Source organism: Felis catus, chromosome A3, assembly GCF_018350175.1.
Source record: "Felis catus isolate Fca126 chromosome A3, F.catus_Fca126_mat1.0, whole genome shotgun sequence".
In the NCBI taxonomy this organism is placed as follows: domain Eukaryota; kingdom Metazoa; phylum Chordata; class Mammalia; order Carnivora; family Felidae; genus Felis; species Felis catus.
In genome coordinates, this window is record NC_058370.1 from 109,294,320 (window position 1) to 109,319,726 (window position 25,407).

Here is a 25,407-nt window from a genome sequence, read left to right on the forward strand (position 1 = left end):
ACTGTTTAGTGTCTGGCCCTTTACAGAGACCGTTTGGTGGCCCCTGCTTCAGAGAAAGACCAGTTTTTTTCTGGGGGTCTGGGGTTCTCTTTGCTTTCAGCCAATGCTCCTGGTAGGGGTGGGAAAGGTAGGCCATCTCTCCAGTGGATTCTGATGAGCACAACCAGGGTGGTCGACTGAGATGTCACAAGCCTTTACTGATTTGGGCTCTTCATCTTGCTCATTCCATGCAGTTAGAACAGAAGGTTCTCACTGAAAACTATAGAAAGCTGATGAAAGAAATTGAATAAGACACAGAGAGATGGAAAAAGGTTCCATGCTCCTGGATAGGAAGAACAAATATTGTTAAAATGTCGATACTACCCAAAGCAATCTACATATTCAACGCGATCCCTATCAAAGTAACACCAGCATTCTTCACAGAGCTAGAACAAATAATCCTAACATTTGTATGGAACCAGAAAAGACCCCAAATAGCCAAAGCGATCTTGAAAAAGAAAACCAAAGCAGGAGGCATCACAATCCCAGACTTCAAGCTATACTACAAAGCTGTAATCATCAAGACAGTATGGTACTGGCACAAGAACAGACACTCAGATCAATGGAATAGAATAGAGAACCCAGAAATGGACCCACAAATGTATGGCCAACTAATCTTTGACAAAGCAGGAAAGAATATCCAATGGAATAAAGACAGTCTCTTCAGCAAGTGGTGCTGGGAAAACCGGACAGCGACATGCAGAAGAATGAACCTGGACCACTTTCTTACACTATACACAAAAATAAACTCAAAGTGGATGAAATACCTCAATGTAATACAGGAAGCCATCAAAATCCTCGAGGAGAAAGCAGGCAAAAACCTCTTTAATCTTGGCTGTAGCAACTTCTTACTCAACACGTCTCCAGAGGCAAGGGAAACAAAAGCAAAAATGAACTACTGGGACCTCATCAAAATAAAATGCTTCTGCACAGCGAAGGAAACAATCAGCAAAACTAAAAGGCAACCGACAGAATGGGAGAAGATATTTGCAAATGACATATTAGATAAAGGGTTAGTATCCAAAATCTATAAAGAACTTATCAAACTCAACACCCAAAAAACAAATAATCCAGTGAAGAAATGGGCAAAGACATGAATAGACACTTCTCCAAAGAAGACATCCAGGTGGCCAACCAACACATAAAAAAATGCTCAACATCACTCATCATCTGGGAAATACAAATCAAAACACAATGAGATACCACCTTACACCTGTCAGAATGGCTAACATTAACAACTCAGGCAACAACAGATGTTGGCAAGGATGCGGAGAAAGAGGATCTCTTTTGCATTGCTGGTGGCAATGCAAGCTAGGGCAGGCACTCTGGTAAACAGTATGGAGGTTCCTCAAAAAACTAAAAATAGAACTACCGTATGACCCAGCAATTGCACTACTAGGCATTTATCCAAGGGATACAGGTGTGCTGTTTCAAAGGGACACATGCACCGCCATGTTTATAGCAGCACTATCAACAATAGCCAAAGTACGGAAAGAGCCCAGATGTCCATCGATGGATGAATGGATAAAGAAGATGTGGTATATATGTTGAATGGAGTATTACTCGGCAATCAAAAAGAATGAAATCTTGCCATTTGCAACTACATGGATGGAACTGGAGGGTATTATGCTAAGTGAAAGTCAGAGAAAGACAAATATTGTATGACTTCACTGATATGAGGACTTTAAGAGACAAAACAGATGAACCTAAGGGAAGGGAAGCAAAACTAATATAAAAACAGGGAGGGGGACAAAACAAACAGACTCATAAATATGGAGAACAAACTGAAGGTTACTGGAGGGGTTGTGGGAAGGGGGATGGGTTAAATGGTAAGGGGCATTAAGGAATCTACTGAAATCATTGCTTCACTATATACTAACTAATTTGGATGTAAATTTTAAAAAATAAAAAATAAAGTCAAATTTTAAAAAAAAGAACAAAAGGTTCTCACAGTAGGGAATCTTGACTCTTTGGGGCCCACTCACATAAAAAGAAAAAGAATAAGCATTTCATGATTGTGTTTCACGTGCCATGAATCCACTTAAGCCTATTACAATCACTTTGACGTGGAGGCGTCTGGGATTACGTTTGGGCATATGTGATTCAGAACTTCCACAAACCAGGCCTGTGCCTTCAGTCAGAGGTAGCCCAAACGACAGAACTGCAAACCCTTTCCACCTACCTTGGCTCAGAAGATACCAGACAACCTTACACCCTGCTGAGCTCCTGAATATTCACCACACTCACACCTTGAGGTTCTAAATCCAAATCCAAATGCAGGTAACTGCCATTGTCGTATCAGAGTTTCCCAAAAGAATCATGTGTTAACAGAGGATGATTGATTTTTCCAAAGTCATCTGCCAATTCCTGTGTAAGCAACAGAATCTGGGTCAATGCTTAAAACTGGTGTGCGAAGAGGTTTTCAAACCCAACTGTGCCTTTGTGGTGATTATGTAACAGCCTCCATATGGAGAATCACTACAAACGTTTGCTTTTCTCTCATGCTGATGAAGCATTTTATACTCTGGAGGAATGTTCTGGAGGAAGGTGGTTGGTTAAAAACAGGCAAACTGGAGACACACATTTTAACAAAGTTTCCATATGTATTTTGTCTTAACATGTAGCCCTCAGATTTTTTTCCAAAGAGCATCTCAGCAGTGAATATTTTTTGGTGCGCTAAAAAGTGGCATATTAATTCAATCATTTTTATGTTATAAATAATACTAATACAACAATGTTACTTTGAAGTTAGTGGTATCTCAAAAGAGCCTCTATCACCAGGCTTTTATAGATAAGGAAACAGAGCATTATGGAAGCTGTGTGCCTGATTAAGGGTCCACCATATCCTCTCTTTCCTTTTGGATTTGCAACCAAATCCTTAGTCTGGTTGCAAAAAATGGAAAAGGTTTTTCAGAGGAAAATTTATTTAGGCTATATTGACTCTATGAAGAGAATTCTGGAAGCAACTCTTAGTTCATCTTTTTCTGCTCATTGCCACCACCATACTCCACCAGCCATGTGACAAGAGTAGCATGCAGAAGAAAGAAAAAACAGAAATGGACTAAACAGCCGTTCTTCCCACACCCACCCCCATTGGTGGCCGGCATGGTGGTGAGACAGTCACCAGAGGTGCCCATGGCCAGAACCGCTGGAATTACTCATCTTCCTCCATCTATATCCCAGGAGTTTCCCCCCTCTCCCTAACTTTCAGGAGGATGTAATGGTAGGTCAGAGTGTCCCGGGTCAATGGGACTAAAATCTGTCCTGAAAAGGTCCTGGATCTAGTATAAATCCTATCATGGGTGGAAAGGAAATCCAATCAGAGACAACATCAAGGGCAAACTTGAAGGGAACAGAAGTCACAGAGTAATATGGATGTGGGATCTGGACTAGTTACACCAGTCATTTCCTCGCTGCCATATTCCCTTCTTCTAGAAGCTTACCTAGCTTACCTAGACTTACCTAAGGGACAACCACATGGCTGATGCCCCTGGCCATCAGTGATTGAACCAGACGTGGACATCTGACCCACCTTGAGCCTATCAGATCTCTTGATGTAGAACTTGGAGTTGGGACACCAAGAGCCTTGAAACTGTTAGTTGTTTGTAGGTGCTGAATCCATGAGACACTGTGGCTCCCCGTGTGAGGCAGGCAGCCATCTTCACTCATGCATAAATGAAGGAAGCTGGACTCGAGGGAAGAAGAGAACAGATGTTCAGAGACAAAGAAAATTGAGAGGAAGGGAGAAGGAAGAGTAGCTACCTGGGGATGCTATCTCTTCAGTGCCACAGGAAGAATTCTCAAAATCAGGTTGCATAATATTCCCTTACAAATGTATAAGAAATTCCCATTTACTTATGTTAGTCTCAGTGGGTTTCTGGTCACAGCAACTGAATGCTCCCCTACCCTAAGATGAGATGGTTGGGATGGGGGTTCAGGGCAGGGAGTGAGTGAAGGAGCCACGAGGAAAGACAACTCGGGCCACATTTTGGAGAGACTAAATCTTAGAGTGCAAGTACGTGCACAATATCCACACAAGCAAATGTTATGAGATAACCCTGTTTCCAGTGTGTCAGTTTGCCCAAATTTCTGTTGGGAGAAATATGATATATCTATTTAAATACATAATCTTAGTATTGACAAGGTCTTCCTAAGAAAGACACAGACCTGGAAACAATAAAGAAAAGACTGACTGATGAGACTTTTCCACCCTTAAATTTTAAATGTTCTTTGGCAAAAGACATTGTGAGCCAAATTAAAATGAAGGATCTACATGACAGCTGGGGGCCCTCCCCCCCACCTCCTCCCCCACACTCTTCCAGACAGACACTCCTTCAAGGCTGCTAGGCAGGGTCCAACCCGGGCTTCGTGGCTGCCATGACTCCTGAGAGTGTCGCAACTGTTGGCAGCAAGACTGTGACTTTTCACTGTCCCCAAATGAGGAAATGAAAGGGAAGAAAGAGGAAATGGGATGGAGTGAAAAATGAATGAGAACAGCATAGAGGGAGGAAAAAACACTGAGAAAGATGGAAGAAATGAGCTATTTTTCTGTCCTCTGCCTCTGGACCTCTCCTTTGTGACACCCTAGTCACGCGTTAACTCACTGAGCTGTTACTGTGGAGAGGAGGTTGTAAGAAGTAACATTAACTGAGGGTCATAATGGTGACTTGGGAATTCAACCAGCTCCACCTGACCCCACACCCATGCTTGGCTAAATTAAATCTGTGGACCATCCGGTAGGATTCTAAACAAAACTTTCAGGTCTAACATTTCCTCCCAATGCTTAGCATTTCTCTTCCCTAAATTCCCTTTATTGCTACCACCCACCAGAATGGAGAATCGAAATTAGGTTCTTTTACTTAGTAGCTTGCCAAACTATAAACAACTCTCTCCAACTAATCCGTATCTCATCTAGGGAGAGGGCAATAAAAGTCATGATCTATGTGGTCATGAGTCTGGTGAGACATTTTTACAGCATTGCAGACGGTTTTCCAAATGTGGCCGCTTTATTCCTTTCTGTAGATCTCAGTTTCTCAGTCCATAATGTGAAAATAATACTACCTGTCTGTTGCCTATTTCTCAGGCGATTTGGTCAGATCGTGAAGGCTTATATGTAAAAACATTCTGAATCTTAGAGAAACGGTGGAGAAATCATATGGGAACCTCATATGATGAGAAGGCTAGGCATATTGCAATGTTTGGGGGGAAGTGATTTGGCCCAGAGAACACTTGACTCCATGCAGTATCAAGCTGCTTAAGAAGACTCGAGTCTAAACAGTGCACCATTATTTCAGATACGTCTTGGATAGCACGCTGTTTGGTATAATAAATGGCGACTCTAATTTTTAAGTTTTTTTAATGATTGATTTTTTAAGTTTATTTATTCTGGGGGAGAAAGAGAGAGCACAAGTGAGGGAGGGGCAGAGTGAGAGAGAGGGGGAGCGAGAATCCCAAGCAGGCTCTGCACTGTCAGTGCAGAGCCCAACACGGGGCTCCCTCTCACCAACCCTGAGATCATGACCTGAGCTGAAATCAAGAGTCAGGTGCTTAACCAACTGAGCCACCCAGGCATCCCTCTAATTTTTCATGAGCGTGTTGTGAAAACATGGTGAAAATGGACAGGGTAATAGTAATTGGATTGGCTGCTGTAGAAAACATTATGGTGGCTCCTCAAAAAGTTAAAAATAGAATTACCATGCGATCCAGCAATTTCCCCTTCTGGGTACATACTCAAAAGAATTGGAAGTAGAGTCTTGAAGAGATATTTGTACACCCATGTTCATAGCTGCATGGGAAGCAACCCAAGTGTCCACCGATGGACGAGTGAGTAAGCAAAATGTAGTATATACACATAATGGAATACCACTCAGCCTTACAAAGGAAAGAAATTCTGATGCATGCTACAACATGGCTGAAACTTTAGGGCATTGAATGAAATAAGCCAATCACAAGAACACAAATAGTGTCTAATTCCACATATATGAGGTACTAAAATTAGTCAAAATCACGGAGACAGAACGTAGAATGGTGGTTGCCAGGGGCTGGTGGGGGAAGGGTTATAGGGGGTTATTATTTAATGGGCATAGAGTTTCAGTTTTGTAAGATGAAGAGTTCTGGAGATGGATGGTGATGATGGTTGTGTGACAATAGGGATGTACTTAATCCCACTGAACTGTATGCTTAAACGGTTAAGATGGTAACTTTTACATTATTATATATTTTACCCCAATGAAAAAGTTTTGAAAGAAATTGGATTAGTGGTTCTTCCATAGATGTCATTCAATGTTGGGTTGGTTTTTTTGTTTTTTGTTTTGTTTGCTTTTATTTACTTCCTCTTACAGGAAATTTCCTCTCTTAAATTGTGGCCAAATAAAATTATTACTTGTGATTTTACAATGTGCCTGACTAAATGAATATACTTTTGATAGTTCTATCATGTTCCTGATTGTTACAAAAAAAATTTTTTTTTGGCTTCTAGGATTCCAGTGGAAAGTAGGTATTAAATGGATATAAAGTAAGGGTCATGGCATATATCCTTTAAAACCCATCTCCTCCACAATCTTACATTTACATTTACCCATATCCTTGAACTTGGGACCGATCATAAAAGCCTATATCTCAGGGTTCCGAGAAAAAAAAAAAACCTAGTAATTAACTATGTATTGAACATTATTGGTGTGTATTGGGCTAATGCTTTTCATGTACCATCTCATTCAATCTTCAGCCCTTTAAGACAAGTATTATTATTAGCCTCACTTTACAGATGTAGAAACGGAGTCTTAAAAAAGTAAGTCATTGCCGTAGTCACACGTCTAGGAAATGATGGAGTAAAACTCTGAGCCAAGGCCATCTGGATCCAGAGCTCATGTTTTAGCCCCTTGTTGTAGTTTTAATGCATCACAGTGTGGCAGCTGCAGGCCTGCCTGGACTAGTCTTAGACTCTGAGTTGCTAGGCTATTCCACAACGGTTGACAAACTACCAGGTGTCAAACTACCAGGTGTAGTATCTGCTCTGAGTCCGAAGCTGGCAGGAAAAGCAATGGTACGTGGAAGAGAAGAAGAAAGATGATGTCAGATGGATTGTGTGTGTCCAGAATATATCCATATATTTTAAAACGTGCAATGCCTAATTTTTAAACAAATTCCACATGCAGAGAAAATACACATGCATTTCTAAGTGGAACATAAGTTAGCTAATTCATTCCTTCTTCTTGATAAAAATGGTTAGAAGTCGCTTAGAAATGCCTTTTATCATAAAACAGAAATTATCAGCATCAACCTCATTCACCACTTATTGTTTCTTGTTCCTTCGATTCTTACCCACCCCCTCGCTTTCTTTGCCTTTCTCTTGCACCACTCCTTCATAAGAATTAAAGTAACTCATTCAAATGTCAAGTCAAACGTTCTTCCTTTTGGATGGAGATCACTTCCCTCCCCTCCACGACTGGCTGGGCCTGTTACCTTTGGGTGACAACTTTGCCAGAGATGTTGGAGAAAAGAGGGATGGCATTTCCTCTTAGAAATCCGGCCTGTGTGACCTTTCCCATCTCGCTTTGGTTTTTTGCGGTTGTTCTGTCCCTCTGTAACAGAGGCCTACACAGCTTACCTTCACGCAGTGCTCAGTAGATACCAGGGGAGGAACTTGCTTGCCAGGGTCACTAGTATGTGGCAGATTCAGGATTCAACCCAGGTCTGTCTGACTCCAGAGCCTATGCACTATACTGGCTTTCTAGCCAAGGTCCACCTCAATGTGTTGCTCCAAGGTAACTTGCCTTAGCAGTGCAGACAGTCATGGGAGAGACACTGGGTGTCACCTGCTATAGCTGTTTCTTAGAAGTGGCACCAGTCGGTGCTGGCCTTTCTCCTCCCAGAGCGAAGAGGAATAAGGGTGATACGTACAGGCTGGAGGAGACTGATCCCCAAGATTTAGGAGGAAGGATGTGGTCAAGGTACCAGATATATGGTATCTGATCATAGCATTCTAGAGCTGAACTGGGCTTAAAAGATAATCTCCTCAAATTCCTTTATTTGCAGGTGAGGAAACTGCAGATCTGAGAGACCAAGTGAATTGTCTAAGGACACAGCCAGTTAGCTGGATGCCAGCCCATGACCTAATTTTTTTGATTCAGAATAAACTGCTTTTTGCATTCCACTTTCCCTATGCTTGGGTTTTACTTGTGATTAAGAAGTCACAAAGATCAGAAAATTAAACTGCTTTTAGCAATAGAATTTCATATTATACAGTTCTACTGAAAGTAATTATAATAATAATAATGCAAGCAGACCTCCCAAAGGCAGGGGTTCCAAAATGTTTCTGTCTCTTGCTAAGCACATATATAGAATTCCAAGGCCATCTTTATACCACACAAAATTTCCAAAGAACTGAGCAATTTCCTATAAAAACTCAGTTGTGTACTGATTGCCAAGTTGGAAAACTCAGGGTTTCCCGGCAACTCTCACTTTCCTGGTGCTCTTGGGGATGAAATTCCTCAGCCAACAACCTCTCCTGACTTACCTCCTCCACAGTGGCCATGACCCAGGTCCCACTGGCCCTTCCAGATGTTTCTGCCTCCCCTGATTTCTCTCTCCCGAGCCTATGATCTTGTCTCCAACCCTCACCAGCTGAATAACCTTAGATGGAAAATTCTTGGGATGGAGGGCCCACATTTCTCTTGCACTGGAAGAAATATTGGACTAGAACTCAGGTGAACTCACTTCAGGTCCTGATTCCAACACTAATCAGTCCTGGTCCTTAGTTTTTTAAATGGACAAAAAACCTTTGCTTACTTACCTTTCAGGGTTGTTCTGAAGATTTTGCAAGTTGGAGAGACACAGGATCCTGGGGCCAAACTGGGCCTACTGAGTCTAACCCCTCATGTCAGAGCTGAGGAAAAAGAGACCCAGAGGGTCTGTGACACCTGGCCCCCCGCCAGGTCTTGGTGAATGGCGAAGTCAGCACGAAGCTTCAGATCCTCCCCAGGTGATCTTCTACAATTCAGTGCCGCCCATGATGACAAATACGAAAGCTTGTTTAAAAGGGTAAGTCACGAATCTGACAACATATAATTATTTAGTTATTAATTAATACACTGTGTATAGAGTCAGCACTAATCCATTTTTTTTTCATGCCTTAAAAGGGCTATAGGTTGTCAGGAATTTCTAAAGGTGGCAAAAATACATCTAAAGACAAATACTTCCCCTTCCAGTAAATACAAGTTTAATTAGAGGTTAAGCTCAGTCTCCTACAGTGGCCATCTCTTGTTGCTTTTTAAAAAATCGTTATCATTGAGATACAATTCACATGCCATAAAATTCACCAATTTAAGGTGTACGCTTCCGTGATTTTTAGTACATTCCCAAGACTGTGTAACCATCACCAGGATCTCATTCCAGAACATTTTCATTGCTCTGCTGCTTTTCAGATGTCAGTCTGGTCGGGTTGAGTGTAGCTTCCCTTGAAGCTTGGCTCTTGGTTTCAGCATATTACATCCAGCCCTGGTGTAGTGATCATCTTGGCTGAGATCAGATATCCCAAGTTCCCTCTCAACTTGGAGAGCTGTGTATCTGCCCGAGGCCTGATTGATTCCCTCTGAGATAGACCAGGAATGAGATAGACACTGAGTCTCAAAAAAAGCCTTAGGAATGAGAATCAGAACCTGAAAAGAAAAACTCAGCCATCAGGGCTGAGCTGCGGGATTAACATAGGAGAAGGTTGAAAAGGTTCCCAGAGGCCAAGAGTGAACAGAACTGGAAGGTGGCGAATGTGGTTGGTTTCAAGACTGAGGGTTTAAGTGGTGGAGAGCTCTCCGTGGTGTCCTTTTTCTGGGACCTGCGGCATTTATACATGCTGAATCATCGCCCCTCTGCCCTCCACTCCACTGCGTTATCACCTGATCTAAGCCTGCAGGGTTTCCTGAGCACCCAAGGGCCATCATAGGTGCCTGGACTTCTCCTTCACAGCCCTCCCTCCCCCCCCCCCCCCACCGGAGGGTACTATGGTTACCTGTTTATTCATCTGCATTCCTGAATAGACAGCAGGCTTTGAAACGGAAGAAGCCCTGCCTCTTTTTGTTAGCTACATACCTTGCTCTCAGGATCATCTGGCACCAAGCACCCTAAAGGTCTCTTGAATAAATTATTAATTTGTCCACAAGCCCAAATGTCTTCTTCCAAATCTCTGTGATACTCACACTAAACTCGAGTACCTGGAACATACCCGAGTACCCCACAGTTGTCCAAGGTAGATACACAAAACACTGACGACTTGGATCAATGCTGCCTACCTGTGGTTTGCATTAAGTAGCCCTTGTTCTGGTCCAAAGAACAAAGGAGAGGAAGTCCCTCCTCTGTACTCTACAAGAACCCTTCAAGTATTTGAAATGAGCTGTCACATCCTCTGTATCTTTTATTTTCCAGCTTAAATATATGTGCTTCTTGACGGTTATGCTTAAAATATGGATTCATTACTTACACATCACTCAACAAATATTTATTTATTTATTTATTTATTTATTTATTTATTTATTTATTTATTTATAAGTAAGCTCTACGCCCAACGTGGGGCTTGAACTCACAACCCTGAGATCGAGAGTCGCATGCTCCACCAGCTGAGCCAGCCAGGTGTCCCTCAACAAACATTTTTGATCATGTTCTATGTATAAGGCACTGTGCCAGTGGCCCTGGGTACCAGACGGGACATGACACAGACCCTGCCCTAAAGAAGTCTGAAGTCCGTGCTGGTTGTGCTGTTTATTCCAATTTCTGGGGTTTCTTGAATGGGCCAAGTGTGGTTTCTAGAACTTGACAGTATATTCCCAAGTGGTTTGAGTAGGGCAGAGTTCAGAAGAACTATCACTTCGTGATATGGACCCTGTGCTTCCAAGAGCTTTTGATTGTTCATTTTATTTTTAGGAAGTGCTCAGGGTATACTCAGGTGTGTGTGTGTGTGTGTGTGTGTGTCTGTGTGATAGAAGACATTTGGTTAAAATTTTTGTAAGACTGTTCTTTGTGACTGAACCAAATATGTGATAGTATTTCTGGTGACAAAAGTTCAAGTCAAACACATGCTCATCATAAAACTCAAAAAACAAAACCCAACTCACAGGAATAAGCAGGTTGCAATTTTCCTATTGGACTTAACTCACAAGGATGAACAGATTTTTTTTTTTTAAGGGCATGTCACACTGTCATTAATGGATCTTTATGATGTTTCTGAAAATAATTGGAAGGGACGCATGGACATCTGGCATGTAATTAAGGCTGTTTCTAATTATGGGGGGCTGTTTGTCTTCAAAGCAGAGCGGACACTGGGGTACCCTTGGATGGGCTCTTTTTTAAAGATACTTGCTCAGGATTTGGCAGACTCTAGTCTTTACCTATTTGAAGAATGTGGGGTGGGCCAGTTCATTTTAGCTTCTGACCTGAGTAACTTTGGACCTGAAATTCCTTCAGGCTTTTGTTGTTGGTGTTGGTGTTGGTGTTGTTTTTCCTATGGGGTTCTGCTTTCAGGCTGAAAATGTGAATTTTTTGGTGACGCTGTTTCCTGGGTACTTTCCATAATCAGGAGACAGAATCACCAGGGGCTAGAAGGTCAACAGAAAAGAAAGTGCTTCTCATCTGTGACAACTGGGATAGATGTGGGAGAACTCTGCATACTTGGGTGGTCAGGAGGCCCAGGAATGAGGCCAGAAAAAGCAGAGTGCATGAGACTCATTCTGTCCTCTACTAAATATAATTGGAAGAAGGGATTGTGCTGAGTATTTAGAAATTAGTGATTTCACTGCTTAATATTTTCAAATAATTTTTCCTGGCCTAGCGTCTCTTCATTTACGCAATATTTATTAGGCATTCAACGTGTGCCAAGAACTGCAGAAATAATTATTATCATAAGTGTTGTCTTAAGGAGAATCTGTACCTTTTTGTTCTCCTTATGGTCCCCAAAGCACATATTATGCTTCGCTCATCAGCCATGGATACAGTGATTTTGAAGGCAGTTGAGGGCAAGAGATTTTAGAATCCTCCCGAATGATGTTTCTTAGCCCAAGATTTCATTGGCACTGAGGAGAGGTCTGTGGAAATTGTTGCATGGGCCACTGTGAGGGCTCTTGTCATTAGTCCCCAACTTAATTTCCAGAAATCCCTTGTGGAACCCTCTGATACCTGGCAGCAATGAGTGAAAATCAGTGTTCTAGTGAAAAGAAAATTATTTCACTTAAAAAAATTTTAAACAGACATTTTTTTCTAATTATAATATTCCCACAGAAGAAATCCTTTGTTATAGATCCTTACCAAAGAAATTTGGAAAACAGAGGTAAGCACAAAGCAGGAAATTAATGATCTATTATTATTCACTGTACAAAGATAAGTATGGATAAAATGTTGGCAATTACAGAGGTGCCGGGGTGGCTCAGCTGGTTAAGGCTTGGGTCATGACCCCCTGGTTCATGGGTTTGAGCCCCACATTGGGCTCCATGCTGATGGTGCAGAGCCTGCTTGGGATTCTCGCTTGCTCCCCCTCTCTCTGCCCCTCCTCTGCTCCTTCTCTTTCTCAAAATAAATAAATAATCTTTAAAAAATGTTGGCGATTACATCTCTTCACTTTTCTAGACACGATTTTCTTTTACAACAGTTCTGTAGCCTGCTTTTTAAGTAACAATATATTGTGAATGTTTCCCCAGGTCATTGCGACTGCTTTTTCTCCTACAATTTAATTGTAACAGCCAGCATGATATTCTTTTGTTATGTATGCACTGTCATTGATTTATCTAATTGCATATTATTGTTTCCACTTTTTCACAAATATAGATAGATAGATATTCTTTATCTCTTAACTCTTTATTCCCATTCATCATATGGTGAATTATAATAATTTCCTTATAATAATCTCCAGAAGTACAGTTTCTGGGTGAAAGGATACACCAAAAATTTAAACCTTTTTGGAATGTACATAAAGGAGCTCTGGTTTCTGAGTAGGGATGTTTTTGTCCCGAGCTCTAACCAACTGCGTGACCTTGAGTTTAATTGCTCCATCTGTAAAATGGGGAACATGGTCACACCCCCACTGTATTTCAAAAAGTGATTCTGCAGAGGAGAATACAGTAAGACTTTTGAAATACAGCATGTGGCAGGCACAACCTGATGTTTGCCTGCTCAGCGTTGTTCTGTGTCATTCCAACAAATCTTGTTTTTTTTTGTCAGGTATTCACCCCTCACCCACTGTAGTCCTTGTTCCTTTAGGGGACGCCTAAATTGTCTGAGTGTAATCTCCTCAACCCTGCCAGCGATAGGTTCAGGAATGGCATGTGAACCAGTGTGGTTTCATGAGATTCAAGGAGAAGTTGGCTGGGGCTTCTGGCAAATTCCCCACTCTTGAGAGAATCATAGGAAGGAAGAGTCTCTCTCTCTGGACACTGAAATATGCAAACATCAAGCTTGGCCATACTGCTGCAACAGCCATATGACCCCATCCACAGAGCTGTGCATCATGTGGAAGAGGGACTGGAGCCACTGGATCAGTCACCCTGGAAGCTTGTCCCACCTCTGTTATCCAGTGAGACCCACGCCTGGTGGCGTATTCTCTTGGAATCCACCAACGTGATATAACTCCAGTTCTGACCATCATCAGTTTTACTTTCTCTCTTAGTTACAGGAAATGTTTTTTAGTCTCTTATAGGTTTCCTTCCAGCCTCTTATATCCTCCCTTTCCCAAATATCCAAGAAATTATGCCTCAAGGGAATATTTGAGCGAAGAGGCTAGTGCTCACGTAAACAATTCAGAAATGACTCACTTAGATCTGCTGAACTGAAACAGCCCAACCCTGGCCTTCCAATTCTGATTCCAATAGAATCAGAAGATTTTCCACATTGGAAGGAAACTTGGTGTTCACCAAGTCCCGATCCTGCTTTGTAGAGGAGGAAACTGAGCTTCAGAAAGATTTATGGTAATATGCTACAAAGTCCCTGCCAGCTGAGCGCTCACCTGGGAGCCATTGTGACTCCTGCCACATTTCAGCAGGGAACTTAAGCCAAAATGGATCATCATTGGCTCTTTCCCCACCATGTATTTCCTGGTAAATCAAAGCATCCCATTTGTAGCAAGAACCCAAGATGTAACATTCCTACCCACCTCATTGGAAGTCCAGTCTTCTTCCAGTTCTTCCTAGTGATTTTTTTTTTTTGTAGAAGTCCCTGGGGAGAGGTCTGGCAAGTAATCCAGACTTCTTCCTGCAGTTCTGTGGAGCACCTGCTCTGCTCTTGGTCTGCACCTCTTGGTACCCTTCTGCCACTTTAACTATTATTTGTCCCCTATTCCTGTATTTTGATTGTCTTCACAGTCCATGCTGCTGCCAAATTCCCCCACATGTCATCTCTGTTCAACCCATGGGTCATTCATTGTTCATGCTCCGTGTAACAGTCCTGGATGGCCACCTACTCCTGTCCCTCTTCCTCTTCAGTCAATAAGACAACGTTTGTTTTTCCTGGCTGTGGAATCTGAATGGGCTCCCCCATTTGGACTTCACCCTCTTAGCCTGCTATTCTACAGAAGACATGTGCCCTCCTGGAATGGAATGGGTTTTACCAGGACTGGCTCTGACACAGCCCCACTCTGTGTGGGGCCACATCTCCATTGCAGAATGCCGCTCTGCTAGGCTGCTTCTTCACATGTAGTATTTCTCAGAAAACCCACTTCCAAATGATGGGGTAGCACTACAGCAGGAATTCTCAATCTGTCATGAACTTTGGGGTGGAGGTTGGGCATCCACAAACACTTTAAAGTTATAGTCAAAGTTCTGTGTAAAATAGCCTCTCATGGGACAAAAGCCTCTCATTTTGTATCAGAGTGTCAAAGGGGTCTGTGACACTAAAATGGTTAAGAATCACTGGTCTCTAGAGGGTCTCTAACCTAGCTGGTCTCTAAAGCTGTTTAAGGTCTAAAAGTCTGTGACCCTGGGATTCCATAATACAATACTGGCTTGTAGCAAATTTACCAAACACAAAATCATTTGGCCATTCTCCCAAACTACTTTGTTTCATTCCTAAGTAGGTACAAGAATTTATGCGGGAACTTTTAGCTTTATTTGCACTGGAGATGTTGTATTGCTTTAAGAGAATAACAAAGGATTAGGAGCTGAAGTTTTATTAGCAAGATATTAGTACTCTATCCATAAAAGATTATTTATTCTAACCTCAAGTACTGTAAATATTGGGAGATCTTCTTTTTCATAGCAGCAAGATCTTGGAAACTATACTGACTGGATGGAGGATGGGGAAAGGGTGGCACTTAGGTCTGGCTCCTTTTCCAGGTACTTCCAGGAGTGGAGTCTGGCGGGGTGGGGAGATGTAGGCAGGCCTTACTCCTCTTCTGCCTGGTTGCCTGTAGTTCCACAACTGACCCCTAGATGGTGTCCTGTTAGCAAGGGGCATGGTAACCGTTTACCTGGGAGGTGGTGACTGATCACTGAAACTGTCAGGGGGTCAAATGATAAGTATGTCACTTCAATTAGAAGACAGTATTGGGAAAATGACCCGAAACTTTTCTTATACTACTTATAGGAAAATCTGGAAACATTTAGCATTGGCCCAGTCATTGAAAGTATGATTTAAGTGTGATATTCTGAGGATGCGGTCAAATTTTTCTTTTAATGGTGAAATGCACGTGACATAACATTTACCATCTTGACCGTGTCTAAGCATACAGTTCAGTAGTTTGAAGTACATTCACATTGTTGTGCAACCAGTCTCCAGAGCTCTTTTCATCTTGCAGAACCAAAACTCTATACCCGTTGAACAGGTCCCCATTCTCCCCTCCCCCAGCACCCCTCCACAACCACCTTCTGCTTTCTGTATCTATGAATTTAACTACTCTATGTACTTCATATAAGTGGAACCTTACAGTATTAGTCTTTTGTGACTGGCTTCTTTCATTTAGTGTAATGTCCTGAAGAGGAATGTATCAATGTTTACAAAAGTATTATATTTTTTCCCCAATATTTACTTATTTATTTTGAGAGATGGGGCTTGGGGAAGAAGCAGAGAGAGAGAGGGAGAGCTGTCAGCGCAGAGCCCATCACAGGGCTCGAACTCACAAACCATGAGATCGTGCCCTGAGCCCAAACCAAGAGTCGGATACTTAGCCAACTGAGCCACTCAGGTGTCCCATCAATATTATCTTTTAATTTGTAAAGAAAAATTGGCAATTGTTAAAAAAAAAAAAACAGATGACTTGGCTATTGATTCGTGCAGACAGCTTCACAAGCAAATAAATGCTCTCGTTCAAACCCGTGAAGGTCAAGACCTCACCTGTAATGCCCACCAGGAGGTCTTCTAAGTCTCCACTAAACACGCAGACTTACGAAACTGCGTTGCCACGCAGACACCAGTAGACTCAGAAGGAGGCACAGGCCAGAATGCAGGGCACCGACTCTGCTCTTCTGCGGGACCACAAAGCCATCCCCACCAAGGTCTTTGGCCCCCAGGCGATGACTCAGGTGTGAAGAAATGAGACTTATGTCAGAAAGGTGTGGAAGTCACCCTGGATTAGAAGCCCCATACTCCATGGGCATAGCTTCTGTAGTCCCTGTGAGATCTTGCCAGTTACACGAGTCACCCCACTAAGGGACACCCAAAGGTATGGCTTCCAATCTGTATTTACAATTGTCCCAGTCTGGATACAGTTTACCGATCAGGGCCATTTTTACTTTCTTTTATCAGGTTTTCAGGTAAGTAGAGTGAGAAAGTTAATCAAAAGGCAAATGTTCATGCCAAAGGGTTTTGCTAATCCTTTATTCTTAGCCCTTCAAATGGTTAAGTTGCAGTTTCTGACAAAGCATCTGGTTAAATAGGAAGGAGTCAGAATGACGAAGTGATATGAAGAACTAAATTACACAGCGAAAGTTGTCATCTCTTACTGACTAGAGTTCTGTTCCCCAACACGCACAGACTGATGGAGCTATAATTAGAACTCCCATGCCTGATAACGTGCCATCACATATCACATTCTTTCCTAAGAGAAGGAAGGGAGAGCATGTGGGAAGGGAAGACGGGGGCTGATCTATGAAGAAAGCAGTGGAGTGAGAAAAGGGAAGGCGTTTTTTCCTGGCAGTGGCTGCCCCACTGGCAGCAGATTAGCCGCCCTTAGAGATGCTGAGATGGGTCCAGATGGGGAAAAGGGGGAATTGGGGCAGGAATTTGTGAACACTCTGATCTTGCTAAAGAGGAGTCTCTTTCTGTCTTCAAAAGAGGAGAGTAATTCACTGTCATCATTTTGCAGGAGCTTTGAATTGCAAACAGAAAAACTATGGACCCCCTAAGAGGTAGTGGGTGTGGGCTGGGATCTTCCCCCCCGCCCCATCCCTACTCCCCAGTAAGGTCAGCATTTGTAGTCAAAATGGACTAGATACATCGTCCCTATAGCTTTTCATTTTTGTTGAGAAGAAAGGAGTCCCTCTCTATATGTTACATATTTAATACACATGAAGACATTTCTGGATCTTCATTTATGATAAGGAGGGGTATGATGGGAGAAACTTGAAAGATGGATGCAAAGCCAATATCACACCAGGACAAGTAGAAGATGAGTTTCTCAAGAAGCAGCCAGTCCATGAGTGTGTGAAGAGCCAGGTTGAGGGATGGAAAAGGAAAATTTGGCCTGACCCAAAGAAGTTCCTATGTAAACAGTGAGGACAGGAGAGATATCCTGTTGGACTGAACTCAAGACTACGGTCTGGAAAAAGCCAACAAAAGGACCTCCTTTCTCTGACTGAAGCAAGAACTCTAGTCCCTACTGGGTAAGAGTTAGGAAAAAGATATTTTTCTTTGTGCCAGGAAGGGCTTGAACAGGGGAGCCATCTGCCACAGCTGAGCAAGGTCAAACATCTTGTACGGACCAGAATGGAGTTCCTGTTCAGGGCACCCTCACACACAAGCAAAGCCCTAGGAAGACAGGAGTTTTCTTGTAACCCCAGTCCCTGGAAATACTTAGCATTGAGTAAGCTCTTCAATATGGCTGAACAAATATGGCCTGTTGGGAATGCTTCACTATTGAACAACCAATTCTCCCCAACTTTCCTAGGGCATTCTTAATTTCTGACTCATGGCCGACCAGTGAACCCTGACAGGAGAATGTACTTGCTCTAGGGATGTGAAGAGCTGCGGAGAGTCATTATCAATGAGATGGACCCACAGGTCTCAGGAAATGACAACAGGGGTGGCATTTGGGAAGAGCAGGAATCTCTTGTGCACGTATGCACACACACACGCAACCTCCAAGGTCCTCTCTTAGGACCCAGTTGTATCTGTGTGTGTGTGTGTGTGTGTGTGTGTGTGTGTGTGTGTGTTGTTTTGGTTTTTAGCTTGGTGACATCTGGCAGTGTTTAGTCCCTCCTCCAAGCTAATGGATAAAAAACTAAGGTGACTCGGTGTCACTAAATCATCACCAGCTGTGTCTAGCTTTTCAAATCTGCTATTAATATCAGAGCCAAATGTTACTTATTAACCAAACACTGCTTATTAATCATTTACAGGTATGTGATGGTGGTAGAGTTAAACCCCCAAAGACAATGCCCTGGCTGCTAAGGATTTATGGGCTTTGACAAGAGAACAATAGGATGGGAGAAGGGCCAACGGGGCACAAAAGGAAAAGGGCACAGGAGAATATGAACCTTCACCTAATACCTTGTTCGGTTTAAACTGCCTTTTAAGATGCTTAGAAGAGGCGGCACTAGACTGTGAGGACGGGAAGCAGTCACTGTCAGAAGAAATCCAGAACATGTGAAAGTGAGGATGGGAACATAAGGCTGGAGCATCAGGCAGTTCGTCTCTTTCCTCCTTCAGCTGAGCCAACAGCCTGTGGGTGCTCGTCTGGCAGAGTCTCCCTCAGATCCCTGGAGCTCGGCTATTTGAGGGTTCTGCTCCCTGGAGGTGTTTTCTCTAATCCTACAGAATGCAGCACCACCTGTGAGCCCTCCTGCTAAAGGGCATAGGAGCAAACTTGCGGGCCAGCGAAACGTGGTCCTCTCCTCTTCCTCCTTCCCCCATCCCAGAGTGTGACGGTGGAGACCAAAGGCAGGGTCCCTGGTGGCCCCACGACTGTTCAACTAGGAATGGCCACCTGCCAGGAACCCTTGGTAGAAGGCTGGGGGTTCAGTTCTAGGAGATCATCTTTCCAGAAGTGTGGTCTGAGGTTACGTGGGGTTTGAGAGTTCACCAGAGACAAAAAGGATTGTGGTTGAGATGGAAGGGAGTAGCCCAGAGCTTTGGGGCACCCTTGTGCGTGCCTTGCACACATGTGCATGCCCACACCCCACATATTATACTGTGTGTGCATGTGAATGTATGTTTGGGAAGTGTTCACAATCACGGAATCTCCCCAAACTATACTCGTGCTCTCTTTCTCGGGTGACAGTAAAAACATGATCATTGGAGGAAAAAAAATCCAAAAACCCAGAAAAGCACAGAGAAGAAAACAATCCCATCACCAAGAGAAACATTTAAACATTTGTATCTGGCACTCTCGTCTTTTCACGTGGCAGATGGAGAGTTCTTCATTTAGTTTTCCGAAATTGGGATCTTACTCAACGTACTGGTTTGTTTATGTTAACGATGTACTATTAAACCATTTTAAGTTAAGGGTGTATTGTGAATGTTCCCCCATGTTCCCATAATTTATTTTTTTAAGTGTTTATTTATTTATTTTGAGAGAGAGAGAGAGAGAGAGAGAGAGAGAGAGAGAGAGAGAGCACGCGAGTAGGGAAGAGACAGAGAGAGAGAGGGAGAGAGAAAATCCCAAGTGGGCTCCATGCTCAGTGCAGAGCCCAAGATCAGGTTCAGTCTCATAGCTGTGAGATCACGACCTGAGCGGAAAACAAGAATTAGACATTTAACCAACTGAGTCCCCCAGGTGCCCCATCCCATGATATGTTCAATGCTCATCTAGTAGTCCACGCCTGGATGCACCCAGCCAGATACTTTAACTACAATCGGGATAAGCACATTTACTCATAACCTTGGCTCAAGGCATAAGTGAATATGATTAGTTCTGCGCTTGGCTCTATGACCCCCAAAGTCCCATGACACCAGCATTTCACTGGCAGCTGTGTTCTCTTTCGTGTGTGTGTATCTGAGGAGAGAGACCTTTTTCTTCCCTCCTGTGACCGGATGGGATTTTTCTCTCTCTCTGCTCACTTGTTGTCTGTTGTTTTCCATGAATCCCCATGTCTGTGTGTTAGCATTTCTGACTGGCTGGGGGTAGCGGGGTGGGGAGCACTTTGGGAAACACAAACCTCTGATTCTTGAATGCCTGCAGGCTGACCAACAGGGTCTAACAAGCAGCACTCACCCTCCTAGAGCTGGACCAGGACAGTAGGCCTGTGGTGTGGGTGGGGAGCCTTAACCGCTCCTCCTCCTCCTCTCTGCTACCATTTAAAACCATCTGGAGGCAGGGAGGAAATTCGTTCAGCCCTTCAACTTGTGTGACCACACACATTCTTTTAAGAGATATTTACTAGCTTCGCAGGAAAACAAAATTCGCCATAAAAAAAATTTGAAGAAAATATTCTCCATTTTCTCCGCTTTCCCCTTGTATGACTCTCCACACGAGAGGTATTTGTAGCCTCTCTTCAAGCGTGCTTCAGATTTTCACTTCGGCTTTGGTTTTCCCTCACAACTTCCTCTTGCTACTGTGAAATGTGGTTGGCTCAAGTGACTTTTCCTTTCTTTCCCATCTTTGCAAGATAATCCACGGGCCGTGTCTCCAGAGGCGAAGTAAGAAGACCTTCACAGGGTTATTCTCCTGACCCTACTCAGTCCCGCCCTGGAAGAGGGGGCCTGCCTCTGGACAAGTGGGAAGGCCCAGGCTCCTGACAGGACCACTAAGGACTGTACATAAACTGGGCAGAAAAGCACAGGACCTTTTCTTTTTCAGAATTATACCCTGTTTCTTCTTCTTATTTTTTCTCTGTGTCAGTGACCCAAGAATAAAACTAAGGAGAAAGGGAAAATATGATTGGTCAGGCCTAGGGAAGGTGAGGAAAGGCAGGCTAGAGCCACAGATAATAATGAATAACTAAACATCACGGGGGCAGCTGGGTGGCTCAGTCGGTTAAGCATCTGACTTCGGCTCAGGTCATGATCTCATAGTTCGTGAGTTCGAGCCTTGCATCAGGCTTGTTGTGTCAGCACAGAGCCCGCTTTGGATCCTCTGTCACCCTCTCTCTCTGCCCCTCTCCCACTCACGCTCTCTCTCTCTCAAAATAAATAAACTTAAAAAAAAACAGTTGATAGTTTCACAGTTTAAAGATCAATTCCATATCCGTTATCTCATTAGCTCCTCACAATAGTCCGAAGAGGAATACACCACAGACATTACCATTATCTCCACAACTATAGACTTAGAATTGCAGGTCTCTAATGGATGCTATGGTGTCCTACCCAGATGTTACCTCAGGACAGAGAAACTCATCCCCCTAGCTGTAGGAGTGTCCACTGCTGAGCCCCCCTCCCCCCAAACTGGGAACTGCTCTCCATTGAAGGGCTCTGCCTCAACCAACGTTTCACTCCTTCTCTGGGCCCTTGCTTTGATTCCAGACATGTGGAAAGGGCCATCCCAGCTCCTGTACACCCTGTAGGATCAGCTGAAACACTGTAGCAACTGCATCAGAGTTCAACAAATAGGGTTTTTACTCTATGTGCCTCTTTGAAAACCACAATTTTTTTCTCAGTATCTCATATCTTGGCTCTCCATCCATATCATCCCTATGAGTGTAGACATATAGTCTTCAACAGCTGCAAAACATCCCATGGATATCTCATAATTCACTTATCCCATTCCTTATTGTTGAATATTTAGGTACTTTCCAACTATTTTCTATCAATTATACTTTGTTGAACATCTTTGTATATACATCTTCATAAATTTGTCCAACTGTCTTTAGGATGAATTCCTAGAGGCTGATTGATGGGTCAAAAGATACTGCTCTCCATAAGAGTGCTAACAATTTCTATTCCCACCACAAGTACTGGGAAAATCCCCAAATCTGTCTGTCTCCATTCAGATTCGTGACGATAAAACTCAAATGGACCCTCAGCACTGCAATCCTACCACACATTCCTCCATAGTTTGCTTTCCTACTTTTCAAGATAATCCTTTAAATTGGTTTCATTTCTTCTTAACCCTACTGCATCCCTTCCCCTCCCACATGCCCAGCTGATATCCTGGTTTCATACCTGTCCCCCCCCCCCCCGCAAAAAAATTGAAGGCATAGAGGGCAACACTCTTACCTGTCCACCCTCAAATCAATACACCCCCAACCCTGCCACATGCACTGCGTACCAGAACCCCATTGTCTCTGCCTTCCTCTTTCACTGTAGCAGTGTCCACGTGGCTAGCCATGGTTAACTCCTCACTTGAACCACATTTGTCCAACTGCTCAAGGACTTCTGTCCTGCGATATCCCCTTTCCTTCTTACATCATCATCACCATCCATCATCATCATCATCATCATCATCATCATCATCTCTGTCTTCTCTCTCCTGGATGATTGCCAATGGCATAAAATGAACTCTCTCATCCCCCATCTCAAAATACAGACAAATCAAAAATCAAAAATAACAAAATAAGACAAAACCCCTTTCATGGTCCCTCTAGCCTTCACCCCATTTCTCTTCGGTTCCCTTCCCAGCAAAACCTCTAGAACAAGTTGTCTACACTCTTTGCCACAAATTCCTCACTGTCCATCCACTCTCCACACTCTCCCAGTGAGCCCTGCCACTCACCCCACCTGTTCTTATCCAACTGATTCCTTTTATGTTGCCACATCTAAGGGACACATTTTGGTCCTTGTCTTGACTGATTCCCAGTGGCAGAGGCAGTGTCTAGAGCGAACCACTCTCCTGAAAAACCCAACCACCCAACTTCTAGGATAATACACTCCGCTGGTTCCTCTTCTAACTTACACATTTCTCCTGCTTAGATTGTTTTGCTGGCATCTTCCCCTCCACATGAACTCTGAAGATTGGAGCACCTCAGGGCTCAGTCCTTGGCCCTGGAGACCCTTCCTCTTGTATCCCCACCCCCTTCTCTGTCTCAATAATCATCACATAAAATCAATACCAAAAATTGACAAAGGCAGCTCAAAAAGAAATAAATACAGATCAATGGCATATCATATATTCACTCATTCAATACATATTTATTGAACACCTACTTTGTGCTGAGCATTGAGGGAAGACTATGGTGAAAGAGATAGGAAGTCTCTGTTCCAAAGTTACATACCATAATGTGCAAAATCTCACACTCAAAGCAGAAGTGATCCTTAAATGGTATAATTGCATGTGAAGGCTTTTTTTTTTTTTAATATTTGGCTTTATTAAAGGTTTTGGGTTTTTTTTTTTGTCCTTGTTTTTTTTTTTTTTTTCTTTTAAGGAAAAGGGAAAGCCAGGTTTGTACCTCTGAAAAAAATGTTGGCATAGTTTTTAAACAAACACTCTAAAGATTCTCTAATCTTCTTAGAGTCAGAAGTGAACTATTTCCTTACTTAACTACAATTAGAAATGGCTTATTTTCTCAATTTTAAATGAGTTTCTGAAACATATCACATGACACCAAGGATGAGTGGAAATTAGAAGCTGTTGCTGCTCTTTCTAGGTCATGAATCGTAGCTTTTTCTCTACAATTTGCTGCAATTAATGTCTGAAATCTAAGGCCCCCATCCTGAATTAAATTATAATTCAGAGTTAAGAGGACATTACCCAAATCAGCACTGTAGGGGTTTATTTACATCACGCATGTAGTGATAAATTGGGAAATCCTCGTGTATTTAAGATCTTCCTCTCTGAACATTCAGATATCCCATAACACTGCCTTTAGGATAAAAATAAGGTGGGGCAGGGGTTGGCCTGGATTTGTTTTCAGACATCTTAACCAACATTTGGACCAAATACATAGAAAGCATAATACATTTATATATGTATCAATTATTATATTCCCTAAATAGCCATAGTGATGAAAGTCTCTGCAGTACACACACTTAGTCTACTAGCTTTCTGGCTTTATCTTTCCGTTCTCTTCAGACTTTGTGGGGTCCACTGTGTGGCTATCTTGACTCTTGAATTTTTCAGACTAATTATCCCAGCAGATTTAAGCCTGTTGGACACTGGGGCACTGGTGGGTGCTGTTGTGACTGTTAATGGGCATATACTGGGTAAGATTTTTCCTTTCGTCTTGTTTTATGTCCCAAGAGTTTGGCTAGGGGGTCAAAGAGAGGGTACCCCAAGATGGGGCACTTTGGCATTAAGACTATTTTGAGCTGAAAGTAATCAAGATCCTGTGAACTCCAAAGAAACGTTTTGCCCTTCCCTTAACTACATGGAAGAATCTAAATTAGAGGAGGTCTTTCCCAGAATAATGGTTATTACCAGAGTTAAAGTTTATTTGAGTGACCCATCTGTATACCAGGGCAAAAATCTAACTACCAAACATCTGCTTTTTTTCTTACTGCCCTGTCAATGGCATTTTTTCCCTTTGAAGTCCCAGATCCCTATTCCATTCCCCCGAGTTCAGGATGACATATATACCTCCTTTTGCCTGACTGTTTTTGGAATTTCTGTGACTAAGTGGATTCCCCATTTGTACACTATTAAATTTGATTTTCTCCCTTTAATCTGTCTCATGTCGATTTGAATCTTAGTCCAGCTAGAAGGGCCTTTGAGGGGACAGGAATTCTGGCTCCTTGACAGTTGGCACAGTCAAAAGGGTGTTTTAAGTCACTGGACACCAGTCACTCTGACGCTGCTGGAGCTGAAATCTCCTGGGACATCTGACACACAGCTGGCAGAAGGTAAGATTTCTTACCACGTCAGCCTGCCGGAATCTCTATCTGCGGAGTCTGATGAAGTGAGAATGACAAGATGAGAGTCCTTTTTCTCTCTTTGTAAATTTAGATTAACAGGAGAAAATGTTTGCAAAACTAGCTCCTTGGGCTAAGTGACTCTTTGGTTAAAGTTGATAGAATACTCTTTGGTTGCTGATCCATTCCCTCCCAGACATGGTCTTTGTTTTCCTGTCCCTGTGTCTTTTACATTATTTGTCATACAAACTTTGCTGTGAGACATCTCAGCCAAAGCCACAAAGCCACAAAATAGCGGGCAGGGGTCGAGCATGGAAACACTGTTAGAGCAATCACCACCTGAAGAAGACTCCTGTGTTAGGATAAGTTGACCCTGGAACAGGTTAGATTAACAAACATTTGGACTAAATACATAGAAAAAATAACACACTTATATATGTATAAATTATTTTATTCCCTAAATAGCCACAGTGCTGAACCTCAAGGAAACTTCCATGCAGTGAGGTACACTGTGAAATGTCAAAA

The 25,407-nt window shown here is 42.9% G+C and overlaps 1 long non-coding RNA gene across 1 annotated transcript in view; it reads left to right on the forward strand.

Annotated features, from left to right (window-relative positions):
* Positions 1 to 25,407, forward strand: part of LOC109498295 — a 51,373-nt gene that overhangs the window by 19,550 nt on the left and 6,416 nt on the right. Inside the window, exons 2-3 of the long non-coding RNA XR_006595808.1 lie at positions 8,838 to 9,078; positions 24,724 to 24,873. This is a non-coding gene — a long non-coding RNA (uncharacterized LOC109498295). The remainder of the gene's footprint in view (positions 1 to 8,837; positions 9,079 to 24,723; positions 24,874 to 25,407) is intronic.